The sequence below is a fragment of the Tamandua tetradactyla genome, chromosome 5, assembly GCF_023851605.1.
Source record: "Tamandua tetradactyla isolate mTamTet1 chromosome 5, mTamTet1.pri, whole genome shotgun sequence".
NCBI lineage: Eukaryota > Metazoa > Chordata > Mammalia > Pilosa > Myrmecophagidae > Tamandua > Tamandua tetradactyla.
This window is the reverse complement of record NC_135331.1, coordinates 188,994,258-189,020,617: the sequence shown is the minus strand read 5'-3', so window position 1 is coordinate 189,020,617 and position 26,360 is coordinate 188,994,258. Positions and strand designations below refer to the sequence as shown.

The 26,360-nt window shown below is 38.4% G+C and overlaps 1 long non-coding RNA gene across 2 annotated transcripts in view; it reads left to right on the top strand.

Annotated features, from left to right (window-relative positions):
- Positions 1 to 13,752: 13,752 nt before the first annotated feature.
- Positions 13,753 to 26,360, top strand: part of LOC143682940 (uncharacterized) — a 36,353-nt gene continuing 23,745 nt past the window's right edge. Inside the window, exons 1-3 of one of the 2 annotated variants that reach the window (XR_013175379.1) lie at positions 13,762 to 13,860; positions 15,819 to 15,888; positions 16,641 to 16,695. This is a non-coding gene — a long non-coding RNA (uncharacterized LOC143682940). Of the gene's footprint in view, positions 13,861 to 15,818; positions 15,889 to 16,640; positions 16,696 to 26,360 lie in introns of both variants that reach the window. The other variant, XR_013175380.1, reaches the window with a different exon arrangement.

Sequence of the window (26,360 nt, the reverse complement as noted above, 5' to 3'; positions counted from 1 at the left end):
TTCTATGGGAATATTCATCTGTTCTGTTTGACTTAGTGCAGAATTTTCTCCCAAACTACTATTATTTGTTTAAATCCTCTCTCTCACTCAAGGGCCCCATTTTTCTTATAATCTTTAGTTCTGGAATCTTAAAGAAGCTCAGTTCTCCCCCCACACAGTTTTATTCTGTGAGACTTTTCTACCTCTGGTTTCTCCCATGTTAGAGTATCTCAGCCCAGGGACCCAAATTGGATCAATTCAGAATGGTTTGTCCACAAAGAAAGATCCATTTTGTGTTTAGGTGGTCCAGTGAACAGATACTGGATGGAGTTTTTGCACCTCTTGTCAACAGTTCTGCCATTCTCTCTTCCTCTCTCTCTCCCCCACCCCTCTTTTCTGGTTACCTTTTTGAATTTGAAACTCCTCAGTGTCTTATGTTCAGCCCTGTGTCTGGATCTGCAGCAAGAGTTACCAGGCTGTGATGCCTCTGTGTGACTCCCAAGCTGCATGAGATTGAGTAGGGGAAGTGGTCCAGACTGATGGGTCCAGAACAGAAATGTCCTACCTATTCTTGGAGTTTATTGTTTGTTTTCTTTGATTCAACATTTGCAGAGTCCTTCTTCAGACTCTGTTGTCCTGCATAGGTCTAATCAATTGGCATTTTCCATTTTGTTGCTGACTCTAAGTGGAGCCTTTCGAGAGGAAGTCTTTTGTCACCATGTTAATGTTGACATCCCTGACAATATATATTTTTAATCTCATACATTATAGTTTTTAATTCTAGAAATTTTATTTGGGTCCTTTTAATATTTTCCATGCACACTTAACTTTTTGATAATCTGTAATATAATCACGTTAAGTAGTTTAATGTCCTTGCCAGCTACTTATAGCAATCTATAACTTGTGGGTCAGTAAAGATTAGTATACATTCTTCTCCTCATTGTGGATCTATTTTCCTCTTTATTTGTACATCTTATAATGTTGAATTGGGTGACAGACATATTATTCATCTATTTATACCCTCAAGCTTTCTGCAATTTTGTTATAATTTTACATTTTTTTACATTTATATTGTAAAACACCCAAAGCACAGTGTTATTATTATATCACAATACTTGAATATATATTTTTAATTTTAGTTTTAAAACTATCATATATTTAGCCATGCAGTAATCATTTCATATGCTTGAATAAATTCCATTACTATTTCTTTAATGCAAGTTTGTTAGTGATGTGTTTTTTCAGCTTTGTCATACCTAAGAAAGTCTTTATCAGAAAGACGCTTTTTTTGAAAAAATGTTTTTGATGAATATAAAAGTGTAAGTATATATATTTTTTCAATTAGGTGAGTTAAAGACGTTGTTCCACTGCTTTCTTGATTTTCCTGTTGCCAGTGACATTTTATTTTGGTTGACATTAAGATTTCTTTTCTATATGACTGCTTTTGATTTTTATTATTAAATTGTGATATGTTTTGGTTTAGTTTCCTCCTTGTTTCTTTTCCCTAGCTTTTTTGATTGCCTTATGTTTGCCATTCCATATTTTTAATCAAACTTGGAAAAACTTTGACCATGGTTTCATTTCTTCCACTAGTTCTTTGTTTCTACCCTATACTTTTTATACACTCCAATTACATATGATAAGGTTACTTAAAATTGTTTCACAGATTTCTAATGCTCTCTTGGCTTTTTAAATTATACTTCTCTTTTTGTTTCTTTTAGGTAGATTTTATTGCCATGCAATTAAATTCACTAATCTTTTTTTTCTGCAATGCATAATCTTTTTTCCTTCCCATTTTCAGCATTTTTCGTGTAATGCTTTGTAGCTTTAGTCTCTACAAATCCATTCTTCATCCATAGAAATTAATCTATATATTGTTTTAAGCTATTAAGCATCAGAGGTATAGATATAATAACTGCTTTCTTCTCCTTGTCTGTTAATTCTAACATATTTGTCAATTGTGAGTTAGGTTTGAAAGCTTGATTATCTCTTAATATGGGTCATATTTTGCTATATTTTTGCATGCAGGAAATATTTTATTGGATACCAGACATTGGAAGTTTTACAATTTTGAATGAAAATAGTTTTGCCTATGTATTTTATAATTGGAATACAGTTAAATTACTTAGAAAGAGTTTGGTATTTTCAGATCTATTTTCTTTTACAGTTTATTTGTTGAGTAGAACAAATATGATTGAGGTAGGTCAAAATATTCTGTGGATTATAGGCAACACCTGAGTAGTTATGACATTTTCAAGTCTGTCTGGTGGGAAGAGACAGAATTCTTATCTCTATATAAGCAATTAGCAATGGTACTTAAATCTTTTGGATTCCACTGTTTTAATCTTTAAAATAGTGATAAAACCATTGTGAAATTACATAAACTAATAACTGACAAGAGACTAACAAACAATCAGCGTTAAATAAATCCTACTTCCCTTTCCTCTCTTCCAGAGATCACCAAGCCACCAATCCAAGTGCATCATGAATAATATTGAAGCACAGAGAAAAAGTCAGTTTTCTATTTTAACCTCTCCAATGACAAAGATGCTTTTTGTTTCTTTCTTGATTTTTTAAAAAATTTATTTAAAAGTCATTGTTAGTATCATGTGGGATATAACTTTTACAGAAAAGTACAGAATTCATTGGGGTTCAATTTAAGACATTGTTTTAGAAAAGCTGACAATATTGAAGTAATTTAAACTATATGAAATAATCGACCATTTGACTATCTATGGTAAATTATCTGAACAAAATATTTACTTGAAGCAGTATGCAATAGCATTTAATAATTTAATTCAAATCAATATTTGCACATACTCATATTTCCTTAATAACTGTCCAGCTTGTCATAGCCCAGTGTATTATCCAGTAAGAGAATAAGAACTCCCTAATTGGCAAAGGATTATTTGGCTTCCACCTGTTATAAGTCTTCTCCTGCTTGTGAGATTTATAACAGGTTCTGAGAGAACGTGGTCTTCTTTGAAGATCCCCATTTTTCTCATACTGAGCTTCTTTGCTCTGGGTTTGGCCCAAACTGCAGAGTCAGCCACAGATGGAGATGACAGCTACCCCCCTTTTTGGGCTCAGATTAATGGGAGCCTAGCAGAATTTCCAGTAAAGAATAATAAAACAATCATTCATCCCTTGGAATATATGGATCAATTGCAAATGTATAAGATCCTCATTACAAAATTAGATGAGTATTTTACTTCATTAGGACAAAACAATTCTGACAACATCCTGTGGTCACTCACCTTATTTTATGGAGAGCTCTATAAAACAGGTATGCACATTTTAACTATTTCTAAGGAAGGTTTTTTTTTTCTCTCTTTATTCCTGAGACTGTTATTATAGCTAATATTAGTGTATGTTATTGTTTGAATGCTCAATATAATAATTTATATTCTAGTATTCAGAAATGATTATTTCATAAGTGATGACGCTTTTCTCATGTTAAAAATTTTGGCATATATGTGTTTTACATTTGCTAGGCATTATGGGGAAAGAAAATTGAGGTTATAAAATAAGTTTCTGGGAACTGCAGAAGCATATTGTTTAGGGAAGAAGTGTTTTCCTCTAAATATAAGACTCCCTTTTTCGAGATAGCATTAACTCCAAGCATGGACGTTTTCTCAGAAAACCGTGTTACTCCTAAATGACTTTGGTTCATTAGGTGAGGTTAAGACAGGAAATATGACCAAAGCACCTTTTGACTACAGAAACCAGGCCGAGTTTTCATGCAAAATAAAATGAGGAGCATGTTTTCTTAAATGGATGGATATTGCTCTAAATAAGTCAAGTGGGAAGGGTAACACATATCTTGATCTTAGTGTCTTTTCCATTAGTGCTCAGATTGAGGCAGAAGGAAGGGAGGAAAGCAAAGGGAGAGTCAGCCTATTAACCCAGCCATTCTCTTCTGACAAGGAGGTTGGGAAAAAGAAAGAAATGTGTTACTTTAGTTTAGACGCGGTGTTTTTAGAAAGTTCTTCCGTTTTGTCCCTTTGTGTTGGTGAATTCTCCATCAAATTTTCCTTCTATCTGGTCCTCGAACCATTTTTTTTATTATTACATGAGATTCCCTAACCTTACCTGGTCCCATTTTTATAAAATTCATTTCCAAAGGTCATCTATTGAAACTAAACTCCCAAGAAAATCAGGCTAAGTACAGAATGAAATTGCATTATCATGTGGTGACTTGTTGAAAATATCTCCTCAAACATTTGAATTATTGCACACATCTCTTGGCTTAAAGGAAGAATCAGGTCCCCAGCATAAGGGAGGCTGCCTGATGTGGCAAGCTCAGCTGGACCTTGTCAATCTACAAAGGGTTGTAACAGCCAGGGACTCCTGAGAAGCTCTCAACCCTCAAAGTGTGTGACTGCGATGACATGTTATGGCTGGACAATATCATTGGCAGGAATAACCCTATTTTCTTACTTTTTAAGGAAGGTATAGTGGCTTTTCCCCCTCTTTCTCATATTTTTCTAGTAAAGATTGAATCTTTCATCTTAGAGATTTTTTAATCTACTCTCTGTACTGTGCAGGTAAATTCTCAGGTCTTCCATTGGTTCAGTCTGTGCTTACAATGCTGAGGTCCCCAGTTGCACATCCATCCACAGTCTCTGGAAAGGTACCTGCTCTACTCATTGCAGACTTCTCAGTTCATCCTTGGCCATAAGTCTTGTTCTGCTTTTATGTGGGATTGGATATGTTAGGATAACTCTTGATAATTCCTCTTACAACTATACATTTTGGGCAAGTTTCCTGGAGATATCAGTTTAAGAAGCCAAATAAGAAATATAACTCTGACTATTGCCATTTCCAAATTGCTGCATGTAGGACATTATTATTTTTAGTTAAATATCACCCCTTGAGAAATTATCTATTGATTATTCAAAGATTATCAGCCCCTTCTCAAAGAGCTACAATTTATTCCATGCCTATTATATCCCAGAACTTCACCAAAACCATTCACAGACACAGCTTAATTCAATCTCACCACAATATTATTGGATAACCATTAATAATCTGAATAACATATAAAGAAACACAATGTAAAATAGGTTGGATAATTTGCCCATTTCCACTAAGCTAGTAATAGATGTCAGACACTGAAATTTGTATGTCTGAAATCCATTTGCTTAATCACTGTGCCAGTTTACTTCCCTTATACCATAATCTCCAAAAACTTAATAATGATTTTCTACCTACAATTTGGGGATTTATGTTAAGATTTAAGGACAAATTTTGGCATAGGCTACCTCTAATAAATCTGCTGCTTCGCAGTAGTTTATCCAGATGTATAAACTTACTGGGTGCAAATATTTTAAACGCGAGACTCGTAAATGCGCATTTCAAGATAAAGGTCATACCTTCCAAAGAAACAAATTCTTTCAGGCCCAGTACAGATGGCCCCAAATCAAATTTATATTCAACAATCCTCTATTCATTTTTATTTTGGGATTTTGGTTAAAAAGAGATTTAAGACTCCAAATTTCAAATAATGCAAAACGACTTGTCTGGTGTTATCACTTTTCTCTGCCACATTTTGTATCACTATTTTCTTTTGTATCACTGCATATGTCCATGACAGCTAGACTGGCAATCATAATGGTTCTCTGGAAAAAGTGACTCACTGACAGAAGGTATGGAGTCATGACTGTGACCACCAAAGCCAGGCAGGGCCTCCATGCAGGTTTAACCCAGAAGTGGAGCTGCCACATTTGTGGTTGACATGATGGACGCGGGCATCTGGGAGCAAGGGCACAGTCCAAGGATAGGACCTGTGCAAGCACTAGACTGAAAGTGTGCTAGAAATGAGCTAGTATCAAGAATCAAAAGAAAGGTATTGGATTGACAGTTAAGGAAATATATCGGAAGGTGATTAGAAAGGATGTCTGTCTGAAATATGAATCTCTAAAACAATTGAAGCAATAGGAGATAGTTTATCCAAAATTCTTCAGCAGTTTAGGCTAAATCTCCTCAAACAAAGTATATTTATCATCATTGACATATAATACTGAAGGTAAGGTAAATGCTTCCCTAGCCATACTTTATTATTATTTACTATCTGTTTGAGGATTAAACAAATAGAGAACAGGAATGATTTGGGTTTGCTGTTGGATTAGGTAGTTAAGTCCCTATGCTCCAGACTGTAAACAGTGATTCATGTGTACATATCTGCACCCACCCTATTTCTTCACGTGGAAATTTTCTGCTGCAATTATCCTTAAGTTCTTCAAGTTCTGTACATTTCTCAAATTGAACAAAATTCAAAATAAGGGCTTATAGCTGAAAAGCTGACTATATTCGGTAGACATAGTTTTAGTCTGTTTGCTAACTCCTAATTTAAGTAGAAACTTGTTGATTCCTGGTATCATTCTCCTTGTATATTATAGGCTTTACCTTTTAGGTGATTGTTTTGCCTTTCCTTGCTGCACTTGAATCTGAATTTTGGGGGATGTGCCATAAGTGGTAGCATTATTATTTGGAGAAGAACACAGTTCTAACTTCTGCTATTCAGTTGCTGATTGCCGTACATCCTACCCACAAGCTATGAAAGCAGCAACACAGTATTTTCAGGTAGAAGAATACAGTATTTTTTTAGAGGTAGCATGAACAAAGTCACTGAAGTTCCTCCATTAAATTTATTATTTAAATATCTATTTCAATTCATATATGCATACATATGAAAATAGGAGTTTAGAGCAAATTTCCTTCTTCTCCGGATTTTTTTATGTTTAGTAGTCTGAGATGATTAAAACCAGATTCAACCTCTTCTCTGTCTCTACCATGCCCCCAGCAGGGAGAGTATGCTGGAGTTAAAGGTACCACATCACCTTATGCTGGTGGGACCTGCAGGCAGACAAGGACCACATACTAGGCAAGACAGGAAAAACAGAGAGTCCAGAGGCTTCACAGGAAAGCCTTTCAACCTGCTGGGTCTCACCCTCAAGGAAAACTGATGCACGTGACTCTTTCCTTCTGACAAGAGGCCAGTTTGGTCTGGGAATATCTGGGTGGGGTCCATAATACCTAAATAGACCCTCCTAAGGGGAGAAAGGAAGGCACCATACAGGCAGGGCAAGAAACAAGAAAACAAGAACTGAAGAATTCTGATCTGTTAAACAAAACCTAAGCTAGAGGTCTAGAATAAACTGAACTGAATGTCAAAGAACAGATAGACAGCAAAGTTATCCAGCAAGAAAATCCTGTGTAAGAAAAGTGAAACAATCTCCTGAATAAACTCATTAAGGTAATTAAATGCCGAGATTCCAGCAAAAACTAACGATTCAGACTAGGAAAATTGAAGATATGACCCAGTTAAAGGAACAAACCAACAATTCAAATGAGATACAGGATTTGAAGCAATTAATTCAGAATGTATAAACAGACATGGAAAACCTTATCAAAACTCAAACCAGTGAATTGAGGGAGGATATAAAGAAGGCAAGGAATGAACAAAAAGAAGAAATCAAAAGTCTGAAACTAGAAATCACAGAACTTATCGGAATGAAAGTCACAGTGGAAGAGATGAGAAAAACAATGGAAACCCACAGTGTCAGATTTGAGGAGGCAGAAGATAGGACTAGTGAACTGGAAGAGAGAACATCTGAAATCCAAAAAGCAAAAGAAAATATACGAAAAGAATGGGAAAATATGAGCAGGGACTCAGGGAATTGAAAGACAATATGAAGCGCATGAATATACGTGTTGTGGGTGTCCCAGAAGGAGAAGAGAAGGGAAAAGGAGGAGAAAAACTAATGGAGGAAATTATCACTGAAAATTTCCCAACGCTTACGAAAGACTTAAAATTACAGATCCAAGAAGTGAAAGGTACCCCAAACAGAATAGATCCAAATAGACGTACTCCAAGACACTTACTAATCAGAATGTCAGATGTCAAAGAAAAAGAGAGAATCTTGAAAGCAGCAAGAGAAAAGCAATACATCACATACAAGGGAAGCCCAATAAGACTATGCGTAAATTTCTCAGCAGAAACCATGGAGGCGAGAAGACAGTGGGAACGATATATTTAAATTGCTAAAAGAGAAAAATTGCCAAACGAGAATTCTGTGGAAGGCAGTTTGGTGGTTCCTCAGGAAGCTAAGTATAGAATTGCCATAAGACCTTGCAATACCATTGCTTGGTATCTACTCAGAGGACATGAGGGCAAAGATACAAATGGACATTTGCACACCAATGTTTATAGCAGCATTATTTACAATTGCCAAGAGATGGAAACAGCCCAAATGTCCATCAACAGATGAGTGGCTAAACAAGCTGTGGCATATACATACGATGTAATATTATGCAGCTGTAAGACAGAAGAAAGTTATGAAGTATGTAACAACATGGATGGACTGTAAGGACTTATGCTGAGTGAGATTAACCAGAAACAAAAAGACAAATACTGTATGGTCTCCCTGATATGAACTAACATTAATGAATGAATTTGGATAATTTCAGTTAAGAACAGAGATCATCAGGAGGTAGAAATAAGGTAGATATTGGGTAACTGGAACTGAAGGGATACAGATTGTGCAATGGCACTGATTGTAAAAATTCAGAAAGGGATGGCAAAAATACTACCATACAATAATGTTAGAACACTGAATGAAGCTAAATGTGAGAATAATAGAGGGAGGAGGCCTGGGGGCACAAATGAAATAAGAAAGAAAGATATACAATAAAGACTGAGATGGTATAATCTAGGAATGCCTAGAGTGTATAATGATAGTGACTAACTGTACAAATTTAAAAATGTTTTGCATGAGGAAGAACAAAGGAATGTCAATAATGTAGGGTGTTGAAAATAGATGGTAATTAATATAAAACTTATGTGTGAGACTAAAGCAAAAAATATTTATTAGGTGCAAAATGTATGTTTTGAGTAGTGCATTTCCTATTATAACTTATATGGATAGCTTACTTGAACACCGTAAGTACATGGAGCCTTAAGTAGGGCATGAGATTTTGTACGTATGTACAGAGTGATGTCTTGATAAATCCCAGAAGGATTTGAACAGTGAATAAAAAAGTATTTGCAAAGTCCCCTTGGGGGAACGGTGAGAAAGGGGGAAAATTCAACTTCCCCAAGCAGAGAAAATTCTTGATATTCTCACAAGCAATGGGGACAACCAAAGCAATAGACTGAGCCCCCAATCTTGGGGGTTGTTCATATGAAACTTAACCCCACAAAGGATAGGCTAAGTCTACTTAAAATTAGGCCAAAGAGTCACCGCCAAGAAAACCTCTTTTGTTGCTTTGATGTGGCCTCTCTCTCTCTCTCAGTCAACACAACAAGCAAACACGGTTGGGGAGTGCAGGAAACAGTGGTTGATAAGGCCTCACTGCACATGGAATAAGAGAGTGAGGAAGACAATTTTCCCTATGAGCATGTTTCCTTGGATAGGGAGGATGATACCCCTCACCCATTACTCCATTTAAAAAGATGATTAGGGTTGGGGCCAAGGTCTCTATACCCCTGGGGATCAGCAACCTTTTGTTCACACTCATGTTAAATGGTTAAAGGGGGTAATCCAAACTGTCATGAGGGCTTAGATACAGGTGCCAAGTGATGGGAATTCCAGCCCCAATCCCCACCCCTGGACAGAGGCAAACTTGTAGCACTGGGAAGCTTGAAAGTATTAAGGTGATCCAAGGCAGGCAAGGGCACTTGTGCTTGTGGGTGGGGACCTTGGGGCCATTGCAGGACCAATGATCATTGTTCCCATCTCTGAGTGCATTATCAGTACTGGCACTTTGGCTGCCTGTGGCACAGCAGGGAACACCTCTGTCACCTGAGGAAGGATGGCCTTGTTATGGGTATTGAGCCATTACTGGGAGATTCCACACTCCCATCTACTATCGGTATTTCCACAGCCTGGCACAGTTATTCAACAAGTGCAGTATCTTCTCTGAGGTGGGGAAAATGACATTCCCTTGTTGATTCAAGACTTGATGTACCAGGTGTGCTGAGAACCAAACTGTCACAGTTCAAAGGCCCAGTCTAGCTGGTGAAAAAGACCTCAGGGGCCTGGAAGTTGACAACAGATTATTGTGGATTAAATGCTGAGGGCTGCCCTCAGTCCCTGAGGTATCTCATATCATTGCAGTCTCTGGGGTCCTGGCAGCCCCCACAGGGTAATAGTATGTTTACACTGACCTGGCTAACACCTTTCTGTCCATCCTCTGTGGACTAGGGACCAAAGTAAATTTACATTCAAGCTGAATGGCCTCCACTCTTACTGGAATTCATTCAACACCTCCAGAATTTTTCACAATGGGGAGGGCTAGATTTGAAACAAGACCAATTTCTTCCAGAATTAGGTGTGATCAACTATACTGATGACAGTCTTAGGGCCTGCACCACTGATAATAGGCTGAACATGCCCTACAAAAATCATAGATGTTGTGACAAACTGTAGGTTTGGCAATCATTCCTGACAAGGGTCCTGCCTGGCAGGTACAATTTCTAGGGACCACCTGGGTTGTTAGCCAGAGAAGCACATCAAACAGTCAAATGGAAATTATTGTCATTGGCAGCACCCCTCACCACCACCCCCATCCCTGAAGAGAGAGACTCAACAACTTATAAACTAGTTTAGCTCATGCAAACAACATGTGTCATATCTGGGCATTCTTTTAGGTCCTCTAGTTAACTTCTTCCAAAAGACAACCACTTTGGCAGCCCCAGCAAATAGCACAACCTAGAGACTGTGCAACTTGCAGCAGCACAAACTGCCATCCGTGTCAATGGGGTCCTGCAGTCCTATGGAACTAGAATTCTTGGTGACTCCTACCCATGCGAACAGGAACCTATGGTGAGAAGGAACTCCCACAGGTGTGCACCAGACCCTTGTATTTTAGACACACAGACTACCTGTGGTAGTATTAGCCTTGCCTTATTTGACTGGCAATTTTTACCCTATTAGTCAGCCGTAGTAGAGACAAATTGTTTAATGATTCACCCCTCATATCTGACTCTAAGACCAGAACTGTCCATCTTCATGTGGGAACTCAGAAATCATATTAAAATAAGATAGGCTTAACAAAGCTCCACCTTTAAGTGAAAATGGTATATCCAAGACTGCTAACTGGGGCCTCAGCTAATCAGCTGTTTCCATGAACAAATTTTTTCCTTGGGGGGGGGGTAGAATGGCTCAGAGGGCCTACTCCCACTGTTACCCTAAGAAGAGCATTGGTTAAAAGATTTTTCAGCTGATATATCTGCATAACTCAAGGCTGATGAAGTCTACAGGGCTGCTGTGGCCATCTGTCTGAAGGATAATCACTTACTAAACAAGACTGGATGAAAGTGTCCTACCAAATAGGCTGAAGTTCATGTAATGGTGATGGTTGGGCAGGTCACTCCAAACACAATCCCCTGCTAAAATATTGACAGACTCATTGCAAATAGTCTATTTATATGGTCTGGCGACTGACAAGTCAATGATTAGATGTCTAGAGGTATGGAGACAGGGACTGTGGCAATTGGTTGCAAGCTTGGAAGGAGATCTACTTGCCATCTATACTGGGGCCCATGGCAAAAGGCCATATGCAGTAGAACAAGAATGGAATTCCTGTGCTGACCAAGAATGCACCCAACAGGTTGGCACGATAGCCTCCTGGATCTACCACCAAATGGGACACCAAAGTCTACCTCAGACGAAGAAGTTCCAGGCTTTGACTTGAATAGACAGACTGGGTAGCCACACCCAGGAAATCCTCACTTTAAGTTTCTGGGTAAGAATATTTTTTCCCCCAGGAAGTAATGCGAGGGGGAATCAGTAATGTCATTTTCTCTCCCAAGGTATCTCACAATGTTGAACAATAGCCTCTCACCTATGGGCCCCAATGATACAGTACTTTTTTTTAGAAATTCCAAAGAGACCAACTACTTCCTCTGTAAGCATTTGAACTGAGATATCCATATGGAGATATCTCTCCATATCATTCCAGCCATCCTATCAATGAGGTGGACCACATTGGCCTACTGGATGTGTGAACTAGTCTCGCACAGAAACCACTCTATAGATAAAAAATGTGGTAGACTCCACTGGACAGGGGAGTCATCTTTTGAAGTCCAAGGGCTCCCTAGAAAGGGTGCCCCAACGTGGGAGGAAAATGTCTGTGTTAGTATTTTAAACATGAGCAATACTGGGCCCTACCTAGGAGGGGTTCCTAATAACTATTTTTACCAATATTGTGCTTTGATTCTGAAGACAAAAATGAAACGACATGTTGCATCTAAGATAATGGACATAAAAATTGCATTTCAACTCCTACACAGGACTGGATTAATATGGCTTTACAACCTATTCAGCTGGTTTGGGCTGGGCAATTTGTGGGCCGGCTGGTTAGTTAGGATCATTTCAAAATACTAGCAGGAAAAATTCAAGAAGGGATCGAGTCTTGCTCTATAGTTATAGTTTCAATGTGCATCAATTTTTAAATCATCCATTTAATGGAAGCACTTCAATATGCATGCCACTTCTAAAATATTACTGCATTCTTTTAACTGAAGATATTGCGTGGCTGCATCCGTAGCTTCCACGGTTATGTGTGGAAAGCCAACATTTGTCAATCAAGGATTTAGGTGTCTTATTTCCTTCTTGTTACTTGGGATGGACATGTGTGGAAAGACCTCTCAGATCATATGACAAAGGCTAGACCTAGGGAATGCAAAGCAGTGGGAGAAGGACCCTGGATAGATGACACAAAGGCATAGCTTTAGCTCTTTTTTTTTTTTTTGAGAGAAAAAAATTCATTCATATTTTTTAAATTACAATTATATTGGAGTTCTATTACAACCAACTAAAAATGAGTACTAGATAGAGAATCTGGAATCCAGAACATGTGTTTTCTGATTCTGAACATTATACAGTTTACACTAAACCTCACTAGGTGGAAAACACTCGTGAGGATTAGTGTATGCAAGTTTATATATAAACTTGTACTGTTTTTCTACTTCAATACTTATTTTGCAGCTATTACTTATAAGAACAGCTGTTCAACAACACCACTCAAAAGATCTTCCTTATTTTATTCCAAAATATTTAGAGTTCCTTCACTATTTATTTATAACTGAGAATTTTGTTGAAATACGAGTTAATAAAAACAGCAAGAGTGAGGATTTGAAATTATTGCAACTGATAATCTCCTAACATTTACTTCAGGGAGAAATATGCTAAATAAATACTCATGCACTTTATGAATAATATATATTCCTATCTATACAAGACAAATTCCTTAGGCATGTAGGTTTCATAAAATTGGCAGAAACAAAATGGCATATTTTGCTAAATTTGTTCAACAAAGCATGAATACGAACTAATACTAAAAATATGCCCTCACAAAATTGTTGTGATGGCTAGAGGAAAAAGTTCAGGAAAAGCTGTCATCTGAATCTAGTAGGTCAGAAGAATGCGCAGAGGAATCTCACATCAATTCACATCAATGACCTTGTGTGGTTTCAGTACAGGAGGAAGTGGTTCAAGAGGGAATTCATAAAGTCTCGTGTGTGCCTCAAGTCTGCCATCAGGTCACATCAGCCAGAGAAGAACTAAGGCTTCTCCTTCTCTCCCACCCTACACATGTTATGAGTTCTTCTGTTGGAATACAGACTCTCCTCACCAGTGTATAACAGGGAAATGTGGCTACCATGCTGGTCAAACGGATTAGAGATGATGGTGAGTCACAAAGGCAGATTGTACATTGTTACCTTCCCGCTTTGTCCACCGCAGCATGCATAGATACCCTCGCATCCATATTTACCTTTCAGACACCAACTGAAGCAACAACTTCATGCTCCCATCAAACCCGATGGAAGCACTCCTCTTACAAATGAACACAGGGCCTGCCTTTCTTTAAAAAGTAAGGAACCAAAATTCTGTTATTTGCTTTCTGGCTCCACATCTGGAGATGACTATTCCTCTTCTATTTCAGTGAAATGTTTTCACATCCTACAATAGAACACTAAATATTCCTGGCTTCTATACCAGCCACTATTGAAACTGGTATTGGGGAACTTACAATTTGTTCTTACAAATTCATTCAAATTTCTTGTCTTTGTTGTTTTTATTAGTTTTAACTTAGATTTTTTTTGAGTCTGGATGTGTCTGAATTGCAGTGGTCCTGCTTATGTGAATTTGTGGCAGACTTTCACAGATTTTTTTTTCTGCTAGTCATAGAAGTTAATATGAGATTCCAGAGAATCTCCTGGAAAGCAAGAATTTTGCCCCTTATTGCCTACTTATGGCAATAATCCTAACTACTTATTGCCATAAGTACTACTAAATACCTTGAAAAGTCAAGGTCAGTCACACTAGAGATAAAGTAATCACCTTGTTTGTCTGGTGATCCTTGCGGCTTGGGGCTTGCCTAGCCCGACCGCACTGGGGTCTCGTCCTCGGATGTGGTTCGGCTGGAGAGCGGCGTCAGCCGAGACCACGGGGCTCGAAGGTTTGGAGGGCGCACGAGCACAATAAACCGAGACTAAAGAATAATAGTAGTAATTTATTGCATAGGGCTCGCGGGACTTAGCTGGCTGGCAAGGCTTACAGGCTAAGACCCCGACAGGAGGAAACACAAAGAATATATAGGGTTGGTGAGGGGGAGTTAATTAGGAGTGAAGAAACTTTGATGGGCAGCTGGTATGGTGTCGTATAGGATGTGGATTGGTTAGGAGGTGTGTTGAATATTATAATGGGTGGTGAGATGAGGAGTGTACATGGTCTAATGAAGAAGAGGTGAAAAGGTGGTGCGATATATGCTCAGGAGTTGCTAGGCAGGGGGTTAGAATAGCAAGGCTTGCAAGAATGAGAGATGTCTGGATATGTTAGGGCATGTTAAGGCAGATAAGAGGCAACAGTTACAAATATATGCAGCAATCCTGTAATAGCAGGAATCCAAAATGGCAGCCTAAAGTCCTTCTTCTGGTTCAGTAAAGTAAACCAGTTTGGGGTGTCCTGAGAATAAATACACTTAAAGCAGGAAAGAATAAAATCCAGAGGATGAAAATAGGAAAATGTGTATGCGACCCATTAGAAGAAATGGTAAGATTACTCCACTATATTTCCACTATAGTTCACAGGCTGAGAATTCTAACCATGGAGAAAAGTCACCATTTATTAGATACTGGTTCTAAATATATTTTCTATTTTTTATAGAAATCACCCAAGTCTACAAGACAGTATTTAACTGAGATATAAGCTCTTTCACTGTTCTATCATGTCTGCTGCTTCTGGTAATGTGTATACGGGAAAAGACAGCGATTTTGTCAGAAGGTCCACAAGGTGGTATTGTTCAAGGATTGTAAATAGAGAAAGAAAATCCTCATCCAGACTATGGTTCTATTCCAATGAGAACAAATTCTCACTCCTTCCGTGATGGAAAGGACACACTTGTTCTATGGGAGGGTACTGGTAGTCCAAGTGAGAGTTGAAATGGGTAGTGTTCAGTTATTTCCTGCTGTTCGTAGGTTGTGCTCTCAGCTGGTATTTAGCCTGGTCAGTCTTAGTTACAGGAAACTTATGTTTGCTGGGCCCTTTGCATAATCTCTTCCGTGTCGCCACCACCATCCATGTCCTTCTACATCTCTCCCAAAGACCTTCAGGCAGTGGAGATCTGCACCTCTGCCATCTCTCTTCCAAGCAACGTGAAAAACCAGGTGCATTATTTAAAGTTCTTCCCATGGGGAATTTCCTTTCCCTATTTTCCTTCTAGTCCACACCTGAGGACTGCAGGATTACATTTCTGACTGTTGTCAGCATAACGTGTATAACTGTCGGTTAGCTGAATCATGCTTTCTTTCTTTCTTCTTTCTCCATTAGCCTGAAATAGGAAACTCCCCATGAAGCCAGAGGTCAGTACTGAAGAGGATTAACAATAGAGCAGGAACAGGTAGTTCTAACTCCTAATCTCGAAGGGTGGTTACCACTGTGACTAAACGTCTTTAGAAAAAAACTTACAAAACACAGTTATAGCAAGATTAACCCAGGAACATCTGTCACAAGATGTACACATCTGATCAATCTATAAACACAAAAATAGGAAAGATATATCCATTTCATAAAAGATTCTTACTTCATAAAAGATCATCTCCACTAATTTATCCTGTACATTGCAGTAGGCTCATGTAGACATGCCTGATGTTATTATTCCAATTAAGGATTGATTGAAAATTAGTAGTATTAATAGTAGGATATAGTACAACCATATAAATTAGTGATATTAGTCCTCACCCAGAGTGATCTTTTAATATGCAAGTCAAACATAACTCTGCCTTGTTCATGTATGTATAAGTAATACCAACATATGCATGTGTATATATACACACTTATATATGTTTGTCCATGTAAATGTACATTATGTATATTGCACACAATAAAGGGTAAGAGATACTATGCTACACATTCATGAATGTCAATTTTCTTTTAATATATTAAAAGAAAAATACCCCATTATTTGCAGGTTACTGATGGATTGTAAAATATGCTACATCCACTTTTTGTCACTACAAACAGTGCTTCAAAAGAAATCTTTTATGTAGCTTTTTCTAAGGGAGTTTTAGAGACTTTAGAACGAATCCCACTTCAGATTTGCTGAATTGAAGAGTTTATATGTCCGATTTAATGATCCCTCTATATTTCCAGAATGATTTCCAACAATGTCACAACAATTCACAATCTGGAAGCAAAGGACATGCAGGTACTATATCTATAAAATTTCCTTTTTACCTTCTGCCAATCAGAAAGTGAATCAATGGTATTTCTTTGGGCTTCTTTACCTTGCATTCCTTATTATGATGGTTGGACATGTTTCCATGCATCTATTTGCAATTCACACTTCCTTACTTATGAATTAACTGTAATGATTGCCAAGTCGGCAAATCTGTTAGATGGATAGAAAATTAGCAGCCATTGCTCATCTATTTATAATTTATATTATCCTGACTACTTAATATACTAGCTGGATAATTTTACCAGTCAATATATCAATTAGTTGTGATGAAATATGTCCATTTTTCTCTTCATATCTACGTATCTGGCCTAAGGTTTAACAATGTCTTACACATGAATAATACACAGAATTTCACCTAAGTCTTATTCTAATTTGTTTTCTTAATATTTTACTGCTGGGTTTTAAGATATCTGAAGTTTATATTTGTAAATTATTTGACATGAGCCTATTACATTTTCCTGTCACATATACAATCAAGTAAATCTGCAATATTTTTTTTAAAAACTGCTGAATACAGAAAGAATTGAAATGTCATTTTTGCACTATATAACTTTAGGAGCTAAGTTTGGACTTTATTTTATTCAACTGATTATTTTTTCAATAAAATTTTTATTGAAGTAAAACATATATGAAAAAATAATGAAAATAGAAATCATCAATATACTGATCTTTAAAATTCACAAAATTACATACTGTTTTCATGGGCATCAAGTTTAAAAAGAGATCAGACTCCAAACTCCAAGCCATATCATATTCTGTCTAATCACTCATCTCCAGCTTTGAGGAACTGCTACTCTGAATTCTAATACCATAGATTAGTTTTTCCTATTTTTGAATTTTATATTAATGGAATCATGCATTATATAAAATTTTCTTTTTGGCTAATTTGGCTTAATATTTTGTTTGTAGATTCATACATGTTATCGTATTTATTGTAGCTAGCAATAAAGTATTTCATTGATCATCTGTACTGTAGTTTTGAATTGTTGATGGTCATTTGGGTTGTTTCCAATTTTGGCCTATTACAAATAATATTGCAACATACATTCTTAAACATTTCTTCTGGAGAACAGAGGTTGGCATTTCAGTTGAGCAAATTCTGTTTGGCTAGAATTGTTGAGTAATGGTGTTAGACCTATAGTAAGCTTGAGTAGGTGCTCCCAAAGAGCTTGCCAAATTGTTTGTGCCACCATGCACTCCCAAAAGCCATTCTCACAGATCTATTTATCTCACAAAATGGAAACACTTGGTATTTTTCTATTCGTTTCATTTCAGTCCATCTAGTGGATATATAGTGCTATCATGGTACAATTTTAATTTGCATTTCCTTGGTGACTAACAAATTTGATCAACTTCCCTTATGTTTGGTAGCCTTTGGATGCCCTCTTTGAAGGGCTATTCAAAGCTTTTGCCCAATTTTTCTGCTAGAATGCCCTTTTTATTCTTTGTTAGGAATTTGTTACATATTCATTAAGAGAATTACACATCCTGATCAGGTGAGTTTTATCCCAGGTATGCCAGGGTAGTTCAGCATAAGAAAATCAATCAATGCAATAAACCACATTAATAGAATAGAAGGATAAGAAAATCAATTAATGCAATAAACCACATTAATAGAATAGAAGGAAAAAAACAGAGGATCATCTCAATTGATACAGAAAAGGCATTTGACAAAATTCAGGATTCCTTTCTTGACAAAACACTCAGAAAAATAGGAATAGAAGGAAATGTTTTCAGTATGATAAAAGGGCACACATGAAAAACCCACGGCTAATGTCACTCTCAGTGGAAAGATTGAAGGCTTTGCCTTAAGGACCTGGAGCGAGAGAAGGAAACCCACGGTCACAAGTGTTTCCCAACATCGTCCCGGCAGGCTGGGATGTCCGTGCGTTGATTCTTTACTCTTTGGTCGTGCGTAGGTGAGTCAGCTTCCGGGGCGACTGAGGCAGGGCTCGGAGGTCTCCTCGGGCTTCAGCCGTGCATGGACTTGCTGCTTCCGGTGAGCTAGAGCAGGACAAGGATGGTCACGCAGGCCTGGGCCGCGGGCTGGTCAGCTGGTCTCCGCTGCGATGGAGAAGCGCGCAGTGGCTTCTGGAGGATGATGCATTTTGGGTGTGCAGGATGAGGGGCATCCTCCCAGGGGTCATCTGCAGTGGCCCTCTTGACCCCAGAGTGGTGAATCCATGGGATGACTTCTGTGACTCTTAACAGCTATTGGGGTTACTAAAACGACAGGGTAAGGGCCTCTCCACTGAGGCTGGAGGAAGCCTTTTTTCCTTCTTTCTTTCTTCTGTCTTTTACCCACACCAAATCCTCTGGCTCAAACTCATGTAAGGGAGGGTAGATGCCGGAGTTCAGGTACTGCTTCCAACACCTTCCCTTTTAGTTCACCTAAAACTTTTCCTAACTTTCACCATAATTTCCTTTTCCACAAACCTTCAGCAACTTACTATATTTTGTTCAGGCTTTGTCTTATATTTTCTAACAACCGTGTATTTTATCTTAAGATAAAACTACTTTTTTTCTTTTAATAAAAGCATTTCCTTTATATCCTTCATACTTGTCATTACTTCAAACAAACATTTCACCACATACAATTACCATCAAAATCGAATTTGTTAGAATAATGTTAAATACTCGAAATGCTTTAGTCAATGCATATTTGAAACATCAACATACTTTTTTTAATAAGGATTAATGGCACATATCAAGACTTCTCAAAAAATTATACGGATAAAACTGAAAGCAAAGAGTTCCTCAATATTGAACAACTTCCCCAATTTAAAAACATGAAACATAAAACCAAAAAGGGAGCCACAAGTTTGGAGTCAAACATAATAGGGTTTAGCCTAATCCCTTTGTCTGGAAGAAAGGGACTAAATGAGGGTACAGAGATACCAAGGGAGCTGGATGCAGGTCTTCTACCTTGCCAGGAGTAGGAGCAATATTCACTTTACGATTATAACTTGGTTTACATTTTTCTTCATACATTCTGTTTATCTCATTATTTGACAAAATGTTAATACTTTTTCTGGTGACCCCAGCTTCCAGCAGAGTGTGGAACATGTCTCTGCAGGAATTCCTGTTACTGGTATTGGGGAAGCATTTCCCACTATATCTTTTGGACTTTCCTTTCCCTGTATTCCAGTCTCCTGTGTCTCCCAGCTCTGCCATTTTATTTAAGACACTGTTAAGTGGATTGTCTGCTTTTCTTATTTAAAAAGTCATTATCACTGTTTCTATGCTGGAGGTGCTGCCTTAATGATAGCATTTCTTTGTGAAGCATTGACAGGGAGGAGGTGGTATGCATTGGCCTCTTCCAATACAGTTGTTGACTTCATAACTTCCTTTCTGCATAGCATCTCACAAAGTGTACGAGGGTCTATTTCGTAACCACATTATGTTAGCATGGCATTGTTCATTACACCTTTGTGCAGCCAATGTCAGTAAGTTAGAACTTTTTCCAGTTCTAACTGGAAACTCCTGAAAAACAGTTTGTATAAAGGGATTGGTGTTAATTCCTACAAGTTTCATGCAATCAGCATAATCCAGCACCACTCCTCCAGCCCCTGCATCAGCAATTCTGACCATCCAGGCAACTAATGGCTCACCAGTTTTCTGAGTAAAATGCCTAAGAACATCAGTTATTTTTTGTTCGTTTTTAATGGTGGTTTTGAAATTAACCTGATTGCCCTGTTTCTTTTCTTTTTGCCTTTATATTGGGACAGCTTCTATTTGGGGAAGATATTTACACTTTTTTTTTGGATAAACTTTCTCATCTAAAATATTCCCATTTTTTTCATCATCTGCCTCATCCCACATATCACCATCCGTGCTATTTTGAAATGATGTATGTACGCTAGAAAGCCATGTTTTGATTCTAATCCCACTTTGTAAAGGCAGCCATTTCTTTCAATCCCTATTCAGTACTTCATGTTTGAAACTGTAATTAGATCATTTTCAAGATCAAGAGCGGTTGTTAAACTGGATTAGGTGACGGCATGTCTCCACCCATTTGGGTGGGTCTTGATTAGTTTCTGGAGTCCTATAAAAGAGGAAACATTTTGGAGAATGAGAGATTTCTGAGAGAGCAGAGAATGACACAGCCATGAAAAGCAGAGTCCACCAGCCAGTGACCTTTGGAGATGAAGAAGGAAAATGCCTCCTGGGGAGCTTCATGAAACAGGAAGCCAGGAGGGGAAGCTAGCAGATGATGCCATGTTTGCCATATGCACTTCCAGATGAGAGAGAAACCCTGACTGTGTTTGCCACATGCCCTTTCACTTAAGAAAGAAACCCTGAACTTCATCGGCCTTCTTGAACCAAGGTATCTTTCCCTGGATGCCTTTGATTAGACATTTCTATAGCCTTGCTTAATTGGGACATTTTCTCAGCCTTAGAACTGTACACTAGCAACTTATTAAATTTCCCTTTTTAAAAGCCATTTGTTTCTGGTATTTTGCATTCTGGCAGCTAGCAAACTAGAACACCACTTATCAGGGTCCCAATTAGCAGTGGCAGTGGCTAGTACCATGTGTACTTTCCTGTTGTTCACTTTACCTCTTTTTATATTTATGTTGGGCCACAGGGACTGCGGCCCTCTCAGCTACTGACTGATAATTACAAATCTGATCTTCCAAACCAGATTTGACTCTGCAACATGGACAGTATTTCCTGTAATTCTGACAATTCCTTCTCATAATTCATTTTCTAGAGATTGCTCATCTCTCTGTTCACACATTTTTCTATATTTCTTTAACAAAACACATCCTTTTCTACACACTCCTATAATTTCTTTCCCTTTGTCTAATGGAGTGTTTTCTAGACAGAGAGCAATCTGAATAGCCTCTCCCTGTTTAATTCTATTCCCCCAATCTTTATAGGGTCCTGTGCATTTTGCCCATTTCTTTGCAAGTGAGGAGTAAGTTAAATCATCTCATCCTGGGATTTTTTGCTGTTTTTTACTTTGAGCTTAGAGGACTTTTCAAAAATGACATTATTTCCTAATCTATGTCCAAAGCTTATGGCCCACTATTGTTCTATCTCAAGTAAATCTTGAAGAGGGGTTACTGACTTAAAAATTCCTAAATGTCTTATAGCATTAGAAACTACAAACCAGGGAGACAAAACATTTAAATCCAAAACATTCTGCATACAAAAAGGACAAGAAACTGGCAACTTCAAATTTATCAAGAATGGTCCTAATAAAGCATTACAATATTCAGAAGAAAAAGTTCATATTTTCTGCACAAATTTTCTAAAGCTTGTCTTACTCACCTTTACCATTATGAAGCCATGCTGAAATGTTAATCTTGTTCACAGCGCCAATTTTGTCTCATGAAAGGCAATGTCATATTTGTGACCATTTAATTTATAGATTCAGATTCACGTGTTTCCCGTGTATGTGACTAAATTTTCTCTTTTTACTTTTAGAATTCTCTTTGCTTTGGTATTTGACATTCCAATTAATATGTGGGTCAGAGTTGGTTTATTAATATGTGTGTCAGAGTAGGTCTGTTAGAAAATTTGACATTCCAATTAATACATGTGTCAGAGTAGGTCTATTAGAAATTCTTTTAGAGTTTATTCTGCAGTATATTGCATACTTGAACATGTATATTTGTTTGTCACAGGAGTTGAAATACTTTCAACCATTATTTTTTCAAATATTCTTTCTGCTCCTGTGGTAGCTAGGTTCAGGTGTCAACTTGGCCAGGTGAAGGTGCCTAATTCTGTTGCTGTGGACATGAGCCATCAGCATGCAAAGCTTGTCTGTCACTGATTGCATCTGCAGTTGGCTAGGGGGAGTGCCTCTTGCAATGAGTGATGTTTAGTTTGTCTGGATGCTTAAATGAGAGAGCTCAGTGCAGCACAGCCCAAGCCATTCAGCATACCTCATCTCAGCATTCATAGTTCAGTTCAGGCCTTTGGAGATGCAGAAAGGAATCACCCTGGGAAAAGCTATAGGAACCCAGAAGCTTGGAGAGAAGGCCACCAGACACTGTCCTGTGCCTTCCCATGCAAGAGAACCTCAGATGAAAGTTAGCTGCCTTTTCTCTGAAGAACTATAAGATTTTAACTAAATAAATCCCCCTTTCTTAAAAGCCAATCCATCTCTGGCATGTTGCATTTTGGCATCTTTAGCGAACTAAAACAGGTTTGGTTCCTGAGAAGTGGGGTTCTACTGCAGCTTGCAAATACCAGACATGTTGGAACAGTTTTTCAGGGAGGATTCTGGAGGAACTCTGGGGAGCTTGATAGAGAAGGCCTGGAATACTTGAAGAGACTGTTGATGTAAATGGAACCTCTGCCAGTATGGACAAAAGGGGACAGAAAAGGGACAAAATAGAGTTTACTGGGTGAGAGCCATGGAAGCTGGGTTTGAAGCTAAGAAACCTCAGCAGGGAAAATGGACCCACCCAAGCACATGTAGAGAGTGAGTTTGCCCTGAAGGCAGAAATGGGCCTTCCACCTCACTGCAGTGGAACAGTTGTGATGCCTCAGGCCTTGGAGAAGGTACAGCACACTCCTTGGGGATTGGGGAGAGCCTGGTTGTCACCACATGGAGGGGTTGCACTTGTGCCCTGGAGATGGTAGAGAGCCCAGGTGTGGCCCTCATGCTTGGAGAGGGTGAAGCCAAGAAAAATGTGATCTCCTCAATGTTCCTCCAGGTTGTATTTGGAGAAAGGTGGGCTATTGTGTAGGCCCTTGGAAAGGGTGGGACTGACACTTTTTAAAGCCCAAAGCCCAAAGGATAAATGATTTTCAGACCTGAAATCCAGTGGAGTTTGCCCTGCAGGTTTTCCCTATCAAAATGGAGACACGTATCCTGTGGCTATCCCTTCTTTGCATGTTGACACCAGTTAACTTGATTTGAGATTCATAGGTTCAAAGTCAGAGGAGAACTTTGCCATTTTAATATTGCTTAAGGTGATGTGTATAGTTGCCAACTAGACAAGGGGTGGACATTCAGTAGTCAGGTTCAGGTGTCAACTTGGCAAAGTGGAAATGTCTAGTTCTATTGCTGTGGACATGAGCCATTGGCATGTGAAACTCATCTGTCACTGATTGTAACTGCAATTGGCTGGTGGGGTGGGGAGGGTATGATGGTGATGTTTAGTTTAATTTTTTGGATGCTTAAATGAGGGAGCTCAGCATAGCACAGCCCAAATAGCTCAGCATACCTCATTTCAGCATACCTCATCTCAGCACTCGCAGCTCAGTCCAGGCCTTTGGAGATGTAGAAAGGAATCACCCTGGGGAAAGCTGTGGGAACCCAGAAGCCAAGAGAGAGGACCAGCAGACATCACCCTCGCATATAAGAGAGAACCTCAGATGAAAGTTAGCTGCTTTTCCTCTGAAGAACTATAAGATTTTAACTAAATAAATCCCTCTTTCTTAAAAGCCAATCTATCTCTGGTGTGTTGCATTTTGGCAGCTTTAGCAAACTAGAACAGTTCCTTTTCCTTTCTCTTCTCCTTCTAGGATACCCATAGTGTGTATGTTGGTATACTATATGCTTTTAGTCTTGCCCATAGACATCCTTCTGCTTTTCCTATTCTTTCTCTATGCTATCCTGCTCATGTGGTTGATATTATCCTGACTTCTAGTGAACTGATCCCTTCTTCTGGTGTTTAAGTCTGTAGTTGTGTGCCTTTTTAATATTTTTAAAATCCATTATTATGTCTTTCATCCCCATAATACCTGTTCTTTTTCTTTTTAAACTTTCATTTCTTTCTTTTTTGCTCATACATTGTCTTCTTAATATCCATTAGCTCTATATCCACCATTAGTTTATTTCCATCCATATTTCCCCTCATCTCCTTGAATTGATTTAGGAGACTTGTTTGAAAGTTAGTAGTTGCTCTAAATTCTGCATCAGCTCTGAGGTTTGAAATGACTGAGACATATCTTCCTATTTCTTAGTAAGGCTTCATTTCTATTGTGGATTAGATATGTGTAAACACTCTTCTTTGATGTTTGGTTGACTTATACTGGAACTTTATAGTAGCCTGAGTTTAACTGTTCTGATTTTCTCAAGTCATATGCACCTTATTCTTACCCTGGGCATGTAATGCAGCTTTTCAATTTACCCTTTTGTATGCAATTGTTTTAGTTCCTGGAGAAAGCTTCTGTTCCTCTGACCCTCACTTGGGCTATGTGTTATTGTGCAGAATGATAACATCTGTACTATGATTTAATGTCTCTTCTTTACTCTGTTCTATGTTTTCACCACATTGTTAGGTTCTAGGAACTAGTCTGCCTTACAGCAGATCAGATTTTCATTTTATTTTTCTGTGAGGCCTTTTTGCCGTCCCTTCCCTATTGGTACATCCTTATGTTCACAAAGTTCTGGGGTTTTTTGTTTATTTGTTTATTTTAGCTTAAAGATATCAGAGAATGCATTGGCTGTGTACACTCCTGCCAACAGTTCTGCCATGGTTAGTTCTATTTCCTTGGTCTCTTTAGTTTGCACTCACTGACCACCTGCTTGTGTTATTTGTACTTGGGTCCCTGTACCAGGATATGTATGAGATACAAACACATTGCTGTGAGTGGCTCTGTAGTCTTCATGCATGAGAGGAGTTTCCCAGGTTGTGCTGCCATTTTATTTCTCAGTTACAGGTAACCAAGCGATGCGATGAGAAGATTGTCAAGTATAGATCAGAGATCTCCTGCCTTCCTTGGATGTGTGTTTTCTTTTCTTTTTCTAACACTAAGTACTCGGGAGTTCCTTGTACAGTCTCAATTGTCCCCCAGAGTTTCAAACTTCCAAACTTTAGATTTTCAACTTAAGAAAAAACACTTAATATTTGTTTCTGAGGAGAGATTTTTCCCAGAGGTTGTTTTTTATCACCGTATTGATGATGTCCCATCTCTTCCACTCACTTTTTTGTTGGTTTTGCATGGGCAGGCACCAGGAACTGAACCCGGGTCTCCAGCATGACAGGACAGAACTCTGCCTGCTGAGCCACGTGGCCCGCCCATGCCACTAACTTTTTTTTTGCCACTCATGTTTATAATACCAAGAAATAAATCACTTGAATTAGGATATAATTGAGATAATATGAGCTGGGATATAAAAGTGGACACTGGAGGTCAAGGGCAATATAGAATCATGGGAACAAAAGCCAAGAGTGAAACAGGTATAGGATCAAGATCCTGGCCTACTCTGTTGAAGGCTTTTATTTTATCAACTCTTGAGATAGGGTTGACTGGCGCATATTAGCAGACCATGCTGAAGTTATTTTTGGTGGTTCGTTCACATTTTTTATATTTGCACAGCTTATGTTAGGCATATATTTCATATAATTTATTCAAGCACATTTTATTTCTAAAAACAATATGGCCATATTTAAAAAATAACTTAGTTTCAGGAAGACAGTGGAATAGGATAGATCAAATTCAACCCTGCTCCAAAAAACAGCTAGAGAAGGGATGGGATGGTGATTCCAGGGTGTAAGTGAGCTGGGAGAGTCCTCTGCACCACACAGGGTGGTCCTGGTTGAACAACTTGAAGAACTGAGAAGCAGAGAATTGGAGACCATCCAGCTGGTAAAAACAGCCTAGCACTCAGAAGTGCGCGTGTCGGAAGACAGGGACTAGGAAGTAAGCCAAACCATGTTAATTGA